The following is a 9460-nucleotide window of genomic DNA, read 5'->3' on the forward strand; positions in this document are numbered from 1 at the left end:
GATGGGTTATAGCCCATGTTTTTTGAAATTTTGAAAAAAAAAGTTAGCCTCGTTTCTCATCATTTTGGACCTTGGGCTATAGCCCATATCGTACGGCATACTATAGCGCGCAGTTTTTAATCATTTTTGAAGATTTGAAAAAAATGACGAAATGACAAAAACGATGGGTTATAGCCCATGTTTTTTGAAATTTTGAAAAAAAAAGTTAACCTCGTTTCTCATCATTTTGGACCGTGGGCTATAGCCCATATCGTACGGCATACTATAGCGCGCAGTTTTTCATCATTTTTGAAGATTTGAAAAAAATGACGAAATGACAAAAACGATGGGTTATAGCCCATGTTTTTTGAAATTTTGAAAAAAAAAGTTAGCCTCGTTTCTCATCATTTTGGACCAGTGGCGGTGCGTCCATAGGGGGCGCTGGTGCGCCGCACCACCATGCCCACCCCCTGAATAAAACGTGAATAAGAATGACTGAGAAACGAAATCTACAGCCTGTAATTTATTTAAAATTAGCAATCCAGAAACGTTAATATTATATAATATAAGTAGCCACTAACCAAAGGCAGTGTTTAAAAGTTGTAATATGCTGCCACGTTAGTATTATGCCTCCATGAAATGTCAAATGTTATTTACGTTGTATGACGTTTCTGATTGGTTAGTGTGTGTCACGTGTTGGTGCGCGAGCGGCGATCATCTGGAGCTCTATTCTCAGCACTGAAGAGTAATGCATTGCGGTACACAGGTCTTCAATACAAACTATAGGAAGCCACTGGGTCGCGAAATATGTGCGATCCATGACGTTATTCACAGCACAAAACACTTGGGGGCAGCATACACATCACAGCACAGTTTGACATAGGGTTTAACACACGGCCACAACAACATACGCTAGAAAAACGAGGGATGAGACAGATGAATGGAGCCAGGTAAAGTCAATATAATAATAGTTTAATTCACTTGCATAATGGAAAAATAAGAGGAAAATTAAAACTCTGTGAAATCACTGCAGAAAACACCATTTGAGAGAAGGACACTGCAAGAAAGAGAGCTGGGTCCAGACAAACCTGATGTAATCATCACAAATGTATGTACAAAAAGTAAAAATTAAGCCATAAGGTGGCAGAGTCATGGCTTTGAGGGTTATTTTATAAGGACGTTTTGTTTATGTTTTTGTTAATGTTAAAGCCACTGTAGCAAGGTCATGTGGCTTTGAGCCATTGCACTTTTTTATGGCACTGGTCCTTCTGTCTCAGGTTTGTTTCTTTAACCCTATATGAACCTTTTGTTACATTTTGATGTATTTAATAAACCTTAGACAGGCTCCCTTAGTAGATATATTTAATAAACTTTAGACAGGCTCCCTCAGTAGATATTTAATCTATGATACCTAGTGCATGTTTTCTTGATTTTGTTATAGCGCCCTCCCTAGGACAAATGTCACCGGCCGCCACTGTTTTGGACCATGGGCTATAGCCCATATCGTACGGCATACTATAGCGCGCCGTTTTTCATCATTTTTGAGGATTTGAAAAAAATGACGAAATGTCAAAAACGATGGGTTATAGCCCATGTTTTTTTAAATTTTGAAAAAAAAAGTTAGCCTCGTTTCTCATCATTTTGGACCGTGGGCTATAGCCCATATCGTACGGCATACTATAGCGCGCAGTTTTTCATCATTTTTGAAGATTTGAAAAAAATGACGAAATGACAAAAACGATGGGTTATAGCCCATGTTTTTTGAAATTTTGAAAAAAAAGTTAGCCTCGTTTCTCATCATTTTGGACCGTGGGCTATAGCCCATATCGTACGGCATACTATAGCGCGCCGTTTTTCATCATTTTTGAGGATTTAAAAAAAATGACGAAATGACAAAAACGATGGGTTATAGCCCATGTTTTTTGAAATTTTGAAAAAAAAAGTTAGCCTCGTTTCTCATCATTTTGGACCGTGGGCTATAGCCCATATCGTACGGCATACTATAGCGCGCAGTTTTTCATCATTTTTGAAGATTTGAAAAAATGACGAAATGACAAAAACGATGGGTTATAGCCCATGTTTTTTGAAATTTTGAAAAAAAAAGTTAGCCTCGTTTCTCATCATTTTGGACCGTGGGCTATAGCCCATATCGTACGGCATACTATAGCGCGCAGTTTTTCATCATTTTTGAAGATTTGAAAAAAATGACGAAATGACAAAAACGATGGGTTATAGCCCATGTTTTTTGAAATTTTGAAAAAAAAAGTTAGCCTCGTTTCTCATCATTTTGGACCGTGGGCTATAGCCCATATCGTACGGCATACTATAGCGCGCAGTTTTTCATCATTTTTTAAGATTTGAAAAAAATGACGAAATGACAAAAACGATGGGTTATAGCCCATGTTTTTTGAAATTTTGAAAAAAAAAGTTAGCCTCGTTTCTCATCATTTTGGACCGTGGGCTATAGCCCATATCGTACGGCATACTATAGCGCGCAGTTTTTCATCATTTTTGAAGATTTAAAAAAAAAGACGAAATGACAAAAACGATGGGTTATAGCCCATGTTTTTTGAAATTTTGAAAAAAAAAGTTAGCCTCGTTTCTCATCATTTTGGACCATGGGCTATAGCCCATATCGTACGGCATACTATAGCGCGCAGTTTTTCATCATTTTTGAAGATTTGAAAAAAATGACGAAATGACAAAAACGATGGGTTATAGCCCATGTTTTTTGAAATTTTGAAAAAAAAAGTTAGCCTCGTTTCTCATCATTTTGGACCGTGGGCTATAGCCCATATCGTACGGCATACTATAGCGCGCAGTTTTTCATCATTTTTGAAGATTTGAAAAAAATGACGAAATGACAAAAACGATGGGTTATAGCCCATGTTTTTTGAAATTTTGAAAAAAAAAGTTAGCCTCGTTTCTCATCATTTTGGACCGTGGGCTATAGCCCATATCGTACGGCATACTATAGCGCGCAGTTTTTCATCATTTTTGAAGATTTGAAAAAAATGACGAAATGACAAAAACGATGGGTTATAGCCCATGTTTTTTGAAATTTTGAAAAAAAAAGTTAGCCTCGTTTCTCATCATTTTGGACCGTGGGCTATAGCCCATATCGTACGGCATACTATAGCGCGCCGTTTTTCATCATTTTTGAGGATTTGAAAAAAATGACGAAATGACAAAAACGATGGGTTATAGCCCATGTTTTTTTAAATTTTGAAAAAAAAAGTTAGCCTCGTTTCTCATCATTTTGGACCGTGGGCTATAGCCCATATCGTACGGCATACTATAGCGCGCAGTTTTTCATCATTTTTGAAGATTTGAAAAAAATGACGAAATGACAAAAACGATGGGTTATAGCCCATGTTTTTTGAAATTTTGAAAAAAAAAGTTAGCCTCGTTTCTCATCATTTTGGACCGTGGGCTACAGCCCATATCGTACGGCATACTATAGCGCGCAGTTTTTCATCATTTTTGAAGATTTAAAAAAAATGACGAAATGACAAAAACGATGGGTTATAGCCCATGTTTTTTGAAATTTTGAAAAAAAAAGTTAGCCTCGTTTCTCATCATTTTGGACCGTGGGCTATAGCCCATATCGTACGGCATACTATAGCGCGCAGTTTTTCATCATTTTTGAAGATTTGAAAAAAATGACGAAATGACAAAAACGATGGGTTATAGCCCATGTTTTTTGAAATTTTGAAAAAAAAAGTTAGCCTCGTTTCTCATCATTTTGGACCGTGGGCTATAGCCCATATCGTACGGCATACTATAGCGCGCAGTTTTTCATCATTTTTGAAGATTTGAAAAAAATGACGAAATGACAAAAACGATGGGTTATAGCCCATGTTTTTTTAAATTTTGAAAAAAAAAGTTAGCCTCGTTTCTCATCATTTTGGACCGTGGGCTATAGCCCATATCGTACGGCATACTATAGCGCGCCGTTTTTCATCATTTTTGAGGATTTAAAAAAAATGACGAAATGACAAAAACGATGGGTTATAGCCCATGTTTTTTGAAATTTTGAAAAAAAAAGTTAGCCTCGTTTCTCATCATTTTGGACCGTGGGCTATAGCCCATATCGTACGGCATACTATAGCGCGCAGTTTTTCATCATTTTTGAAGATTTGAAAAAAATGACAAAATGACAAAAACGATGGGTTATAGCCCATGTTTTTTGAAATTTTGGAAAAAAAAGTTAGCCTCGTTTCTCATCATTTTGGACCGTGGGCTATAGCCCATATCGTACGGCATACTATAGCGCGCAGTTTTTCATCATTTTTGAAGATTTGAAAAAAATGACGAAATGACAAAAACGATGGGTTATAGCCCATGTTTTTTGAAATTTTGAAAAAAAAAGTTAGCCTCGTTTCTCATCATTTTGGACCATGGGCTATAGCCCATATCGTACGGCATACTATAGCGCGCCGTTTTTCATCATTGTTGAGGATTTGAAAAAAATGACGAAATGACAAAAACGATGGGTTATAGCCCATGTTTTTTGAAATTTTGAAAAAAAAAGTTAGCCTCGTTTCTCATCATTTTGGACCGTGGGCTATAGCCCATATCGTACGGCATACTATAGCGCGCAGTTTTTCATCATTTTTGAAGATTTGAAAAAAATGACGAAATGACAAAAACGATGGGTTATAGCCCATGTTTTTTGAAATTTTGAAAAAAAAAGTTAGCCTCGTTTCTCATCATTTTGGACCGTGGGCTATAGCCCATATCGTACGGCATACTATAGCGCGCAGTTTTTCATCATTTTTGAAGATTTGAAAAAAATGACGAAATTACAAAAACGATGGGTTATAGCCCATGTTTTTTGAAATTTTGAAAAAAAAAGTTAGCCTCGTTTCTCATCATTTTGGACCGTGGGCTATAGCCCATATCGTACGGCATACTATAGCGCGCCGTTTTTCATCATTTTTGAGGATTTAAAAAAAATGACGAAATGACAAAAACGATGGGTTATAGCCCATGTTTTTTGAAATTTTGAAAAAAAAAGTTAGCCTCGTTTCTCATCATTTTGGACCGTGGGCTATAGCCCATATCGTACGGCATACTATAGCGCGCAGTTTTTCATCATTTTTGAAGATTTGAAAAAAATGACGAAATGACAAAAACGATGGGTTATAGCCCATGTTTTTTGAAATTTTGAAAAAAAAAGTTAGCCTCGTTTCTCATCATTTTGGACCGTGGGCTATAGCCCATATCGTACGACATACTATAGCGCGCAGTTTTTCATCATTTTTGAAGATTTGAAAAAAATGACGAAATGACAAAAACGATGGGTTATAGCCCATGTTTTTTGAAATTTTGAAAAAAAAGTTAGCCTCGTTTCTCATCATTTTGGACCATGGGCTATAGCCCATATCGTACGGCATACTATAGCGCGCCGTTTTTCATCATTTTTGAGGATTTGAAAAAAATGACGAAATGACAAAAACGATGGGTTATAGCCCATGTTTTTTGAAATTTAAAAAAAAAAAGTTAGCCTCGTTTCTCATCATTTTGGACCGTGGGCTATAGCCCATATCGTACGGCATACTATAGCGCGCAGTTTTTCATCATTTTTGAGGATTTAAAAAAAATGACGAAATGACAAAAACGATGGGTTATAGCCCATGTTTTTTGAAATTTTGAAAAAAAAAGTTAGCCTCGTTTCTCATCATTTTGGACCGTGGGCTATAGCCCATATCGTACGGCATACTATAGCGCACAGTTTTTCATCATTTTTGAAGATTTGAAAAAAATGACGAAATGACAAAAACGATGGGTTATAGCCCATGTTTTTTGAAATTTTGAAAAAAAAAGTTAGCCTCGTTTCTCATCATTTTGGACCGTGGGCTATAGCCCATATCGTACGGCATACTATAGCGCGCAGTTTTTCATCATTTTTGAAGATTTGAAAAAAATGACGAAATGACAAAAACGATGGGTTATAGCCCATGTTTTTTGAAATTTTGAAAAAAAAAGTTAGCCTCGTTTCTCATCATTTTGGACCATGGGCTATAGCCCATATCGTACGGCATACTATAGCGCGCCGTTTTTCATCATTTTTGAGGATTTGAAAAAAATGACGAAATGACAAAAACGATGGGTTATAGCCCATGTTTTTTGAAATTTTGAAAAAAAAAGTTAGCCTCGTTTCTCATCATTTTGGACCGTGGGCTATAGCCCATATCGTACGGCATACTATAGCGCGCAGTTTTTCATCATTTTTGAAGATTTGAAAAAAATGACGAAATGACAAAAACGATGGGTTATAGCCCATGTTTTTTGAAAATTTGAAAAAAAAAGTTAGCCTCGTTTCTCATCATTTTGGACCATGGGCTATAGCCCATATCGTACGGCATACTATAGCGCGCAGTTTTTCATCATTTTTGAAGATTTGAAAAAAATGACGAAATGACAAAAACGATGGGTTATAGCCCATGTTTTTTGAAATTTTGAAAAAAAAAGTTAGCCTCGTTTCTCATCATTTTGGACCGTGGGCTATAGCCCATATCGTACGGCATACTATAGCGCGCAGTTTTTCATCATTTTTGAAGATTTGAAAAAAATGACGAAATGACAAAAACGATGGGTTATAGCCCATGTTTTTTGAAATTTTGAAAAAAAAAGTTAGCCTCGTTTCTCATCATTTTGGACCATGGGCTATAGCCCATATCGTACGGCATACTATAGCGCGCCGTTTTTCATCATTTTTGAGGATTTGAAAAAAATGACGAAATGACAAAAACGATGGGTTATAGCCCATGTTTTTTGAAATTTAGAAAAAAAAAGTTAGCCTCGTTTCTCATCATTTTGGACCGTGGGCTATAGCCCATATCGTACGGCATACTATAGCGCGCAGTTTTTCATCATTTTTGAAGATTTGAAAAAAATGACGAAATGACAAAAACGATGGGTTATAGCCCATGTTTTTTGAAATTTTGAAAAAAAAAGTTAGCCTCGTTTCTCATCATTTTGGACCGTGGGCTATAGCCCATATCGTACGGCATACTATAGCGCGCAGTTTTTCATCATTTTTGAAGATTTGAAAAAAATGACGAAATGACAAAAACGATGGGTTATAGCCCATGTTTTTTGAAATTTTGAAAAAAAAAGTTAGCCTCGTTTCTCATCATTTTGGACCATGGGCTATAGCCCATATCGTACGGCATACTATAGCGCGCCGTTTTTCATCATTTTTGAGGATTTGAAAAAAATGACGAAATGACAAAAACGATGGGTTATAGCCCATGTTTTTTGAAATTTTGAAAAAAAAAGTTAGCCTCGTTTCTCATCATTTTGGACCGTGGGCTATAGCCCATATCGTACGGCATACTATAGCGCGCAGTTTTTCATCATTTTTGAAGATTTGAAAAAAATGACGAAATGACAAAAACGATGGGTTATAGCCCATGTTTTTTGAAAATTTGAAAAAAAAAGTTAGCCTCGTTTCTCATCATTTTGGACCGTGGGCTATAGCCCATATCGTACGGCATACTATAGCGCGCAGTTTTTCATCATTTTTGAAGATTTGAAAAAAATGACGAAATGACAAAAACGATGGGTTATAGCCCATGTTTTTTGAAATTTTGAAAAAAAAAGTTAGCCTCGTTTCTCATCATTTTGGACCGTGGGCTATAGCCCATATCGTACGGCATACTATAGCGCGCAGTTTTTCATCATTTTTGAAGATTTGAAAAAAATGACGAAATGACAAAAACGATGGGTTATAGCCCATGTTTTTTGAAATTTTGAAAAAAAAAGTTAGCCTCGTTTCTCATCATTTTGGACCATGGGCTATAGCCCATATCGTACGGCATACTATAGCGCGCCGTTTTTCATCATTTTTGAGGATTTGAAAAAAATGACGAAATGAAAAAAACGATGGGTTATAGCCCATGTTTTTTGAAATTTAAAAAAAAAAAGTTAGCCTCGTTTCTCAGCATTTTGGACCGTGGGCTATAGCCCATATCGTACGGCATACTATAGCGCGCCGTTTTTCATCATTTTTGAGGATTTGAAAAAAATGACGAAATGACAAAAACGATGGGTTATAGCCCATGTTTTTTGAAATTTTGAATAAAAAAGTTAGCCTCGTTTCTCATCATTTTGGACCGTGGGCTATAGCCCATATCGTACGGCATACTATAGCGCGCAGTTTTTCATCATTTTTGAAGATTTGAAAAAAATGACGAAATGACAAAAACGATGGGTTATAGCCCATGTTTTTTGAAATTTTGAAAAAAAAAGTTAGCCTCGTATCTCATCATTTTGGACCGTGGGCTATAGCCCATATCGTACGGCATACTATAGCGCGCCGTTTTTCATCATTTTTGAGGATTTTAAAAAAATGACGAAATGACAAAAACGATGGGTTATAGCCCATGTTTTTTGAAATTTTGAAAAAAAAAGTTAGCCTCGTTTCTCATCATTTTGGACCGTGGGCTATAGCCCATATCGTACGGCATACTATAGCGCGCAGTTTTTCATCATTTTTGAAGATTTGAAAAAAATGACGAAATGACAAAAACGATGGGTTATAGCCCATGTTTTTTGAAATTTTGAAAAAAAAAGTTAGCCTCGTTTCTCATCATTTTGGACCGTGGGCTATAGCCCATATCGTACGGCATACTATAGCGCGCAGTTTTTCATCATTTTTGAAGATTTGAAAAAAATGACGAAATGACAAAAACGATGGGTTATAGCCCATGTTTTTTGAAATTTTGAAAAAAAAAGTTATCCTCGTTTCTCATCATTTTGTACCATGGGCTATAGCCCATATCGTACGGCATACTATAGCCCGCCGTTTTTCATCATTTTTGAGGATTTGAAAAAAATTACGAAATGACAAAAACGATGGGTTATAGCCCATGTTTTTTGAAATTTTGAAAAAAAAAGTTAGCCTCGTTTCTCATCATTTTGGACCGTGGGCTATAGCCCATATCGTACGGCATACTATAGCGCGCAGTTTTTCATCATTTTTGAAGATTTGAAAAAATGACGAAATGACAAAAACGATGGGTTATAGCCCATGTTTTTTGAAATTTTGAAAAAAAAAGTTAGCCTCGTTTCTCATCATTTTGGACCGTGGGCTATAGCCCATATCGTACGGCATACTATAGCGCGCAGTTTTTCATCATTTTTGAAGATTTGAAAAAAATGACGAAATGACAAAAACGATGGGTTATAGCCCATGTTTTTTGAAATTTTGAAAAAAAAAGTTAGCCTCGTTTCTCATCATTTTGGACCGTGGGCTATAGCCCATATCGTACGGCATACTATAGCGCGCAGTTTTTCATCATTTTTTAAGATTTGAAAAAAATGACGAAATGACAAAAACGATGGGTTATAGCCCATGTTTTTTGAAATTTTGAAAAAAAAAGTTAGCCTCGTTTCTCATCATTTTGGACCGTGGGCTATAGCCCATATCGTACGGCATACTATAGCGCGCAGTTTTTCATCATTTTTGAAG

Source organism: Protomyctophum bolini (genome assembly GCF_963924005.1).
Source record: "Protomyctophum bolini genome assembly, chromosome: 4".
In the NCBI taxonomy this organism is placed as follows: domain Eukaryota; kingdom Metazoa; phylum Chordata; class Actinopteri; order Myctophiformes; family Myctophidae; genus Protomyctophum; species Protomyctophum bolini.